Source organism: Glycine soja, chromosome 12 (assembly GCF_004193775.1).
Source record: "Glycine soja cultivar W05 chromosome 12, ASM419377v2, whole genome shotgun sequence".
Lineage (NCBI taxonomy): Eukaryota > Viridiplantae > Streptophyta > Magnoliopsida > Fabales > Fabaceae > Glycine > Glycine soja.
The window spans coordinates 27925994-27928992 of NC_041013.1; positions in this window are offsets into that span (position 1 = coordinate 27925994).

Consider the following 2999-nt stretch of genomic DNA (forward strand, 5'->3'; position numbering starts at 1 on the left):
GGTCTCTTAATCCCTTTTTAGAAATAAGATGAAGAGAAGAAGAAATCTCTCTTGAAAGAGATAGATTGAACAATTTGAGCACTCAAATAATTCCTTATTGAATTGCAAGTGTATTGGCCAAGGAATTTTTAAGAGGATAAGATGATTTTTCTATTTGAGAGGATAAGACCTTTTTGTTCTAAAAAACTCTAACCAAATTCGTGTTCCAAGTCCCATATAAATAGACCTTTGATGGCCATGTAAAAAATCATTTAAACAGATGTGACCCTTGGAAATAATTTTCTGAAAATCTCCTCTGGTAATCAATTACAAGGCTTGTGTAATCGATTACAGGCTTTAAAATTTGAATCAAAACGTTCAGTAACTGCTGGTAATCGATTACCATTCATGTATAATCGATTACACAGTGTAAAATTTAAATTCAAATTTGTAATGACTGTTATAAATCATTTTGGCCTTTGGTAATCGATTATCAGAGAGTAAATCTCTTGAAAAAGACATTTTAGCTTAAATTTTTTGGCCAAACCTTTTGTTTTTTCAATTTGGAATTCCCTCCTAAATCACTAGAGATATTCTTGATGATGTATCTTGAATCTCTTAGATTTTTGTCTTGATCTTAACTTGAGAAGTGCATGTTCATATGGCATCAAAACATCATGATCATATGGCATCATCAAAACATCAAAGTCAAAATCTTTGCTTCTACAATCTCCCTCTTTTTGATGATGACAATTTAATTCCTGAAATCAAGATACAAGCAATGTATATGCAAGATATGATGTTATGTTCACTCATTTCATACTCCCCCTCTGTTTTGGATTTAATGATCACTTGATTTCTAAGCTTCTAAACCACGCCGTTTCTCTCCCCCTTTGGCAACATCAAAAAGCCAAAGTACGTGGTAACCAACACAAGATGGAAGAAAAAATATAAATAAATTACACATAATCATTCATAAGTCAAAGCCAAATATAATCCAACCAAATATAATACAATCATAAAATACTAAGTGCCAAATACCGAAAGATAATAAAAGTTCAGAAAATGATAACTTAAAAAGCATAGCCAAATACACGGCTTATAATAAACGATAATAATAATCTAAAACTAAGAAGGCGGTGGAAGGACGAAGCACCGACAAAGATAACCCACGTCCTCTTCAAGTTGGGTGATGCGAGTATCCATGCCTTCAAAGCGACCATCCAAGGAATCAAATCATTCACCAACATAGGTGCGGAGACCCCTTAATTCCGAAAGAACTTCATTCATAAGGGTTGAGGAATCATCTCGTTGAGGAGGAGGAGAAGGAGTACGCTCATCTTGTGGAGGTAACGCGCCCTTCTTCAGCCATTTTCCATCACGATCCTTACGGTTACCAAATGAAGTTACTGCACCATCACCTATAGCAAAAGATCTCTTGACTTGAACAAAAGGTTCATTATCAAGTGGAATTTGAAAATGACGGAGAAAAAGGGTGACCAATTGAGGATACGAAAGAGGTGCATTGGCCCGTAATGCCTTATGCATTTGGTACCTAACCAAGTGAGCCCAATCGATCTAACGACCGGTAAGGAAAGCCCACATCAAAATCAAGTCCTCCTTAGAGGCTTGAGCCAGATTAGAAGAATGGGGAAGCAAAATTCTAACGATAATATAGTGTATGATGCGACAATCAAAGGTTAATGATCCGGCCAGCAATCTACCGGTCATATCAGCCTGGTCATTACAAACCATACGGCGAGCATCATGACTAGAATAGCCAAACTTCCAGTCATCAACAATGGTGCCCTCAAAAGGTGCACCTTGACTGGGTAATTTAGTTAATGAAAAGAACAGAGATTGATCAATGATCATAGACATACCGTGCACCTCAGAACGAATAATACCATCCTGAATTTTTAAATTACTGTCAAAGACTCTAACTAGTTCAGGATAGTAAGGCAATTTTAAGGACATAAAATCAACTAATCCAGAGTTTTGAAACACTTGATAACAGTCAAATGCCTCATAATTAAAGAAATCTATGTCTAGGTACTTAGGGTCTAAGATGATCCTAGAAGAAAATAGAGAATTGTACCGTAGACGTTGATCATCTGAAGAAAATAGAGTAGATGATCATGGAGATGACAAGGAAGGAGGAATTGGTGTTGTGGGTGCTTCAGATGGTCCGTGGTGGCGATGGCCAGCAGCAGTGGTGATGGAGGACGTTCCCTTTCACTTCTTCGATGATTCTACCATTTGATGAAGTTTTAACGAATTTCAATCGGTGGAATCGAAAGAGGAGTGAAAATGATGAAGATTGGGCTTTGTGGGATGTGATTTGGTTAAGAATTGAGGGAGATATGAAGGTTTGAAGATTAGGGAAAAGAGGCACGTCGAGAGGAGTGTGGTTGCGCAGCGCGACTGGTTTGCGTGAGTATTTATAGAAGATGACGTTATGTAATCAATTACAAGGTTTGGTAATCGATTACAAGAGCACTCAGCCTTCTGGTAATCGATTACATGATGTTGTAATCGATTACAGGCTATCTATTCTTGTGTAATTGATTACACATAATGGTAATCGATTACCAAAACACTAACTAGGCTTGTTCCTCTAAAAATTATCTATGTCTATGCTAAAAACATCTAACTATATCAATCATCAACACTCATACATATTTAATTCAATCAATCAAGCATCAATCACACAATAATACATCAATCAAACATAATAACAAGAATTTCTAGTAGTTAAGAAAAATCAAGCAAAATTGTTAGTGCTTAGCTCTACTGAGTTTTAAAAGATTGGCTAAGATTTTGTTAAAACATAAGCACTTAGACAATGAAGGAAAGCTGGAGTTGCTGCACATGATGTCCAACGTTATGTCAAAGAATAAGATCGGGCTGCACAATGCACAAGGCAAGATGAAATGTCAAATGAAGAATTGAAGCTGCAGGATTCACGATGTCGGATACAATGTCCAGGACATCCTGCCTGAAAATACTGGAATTGCTAA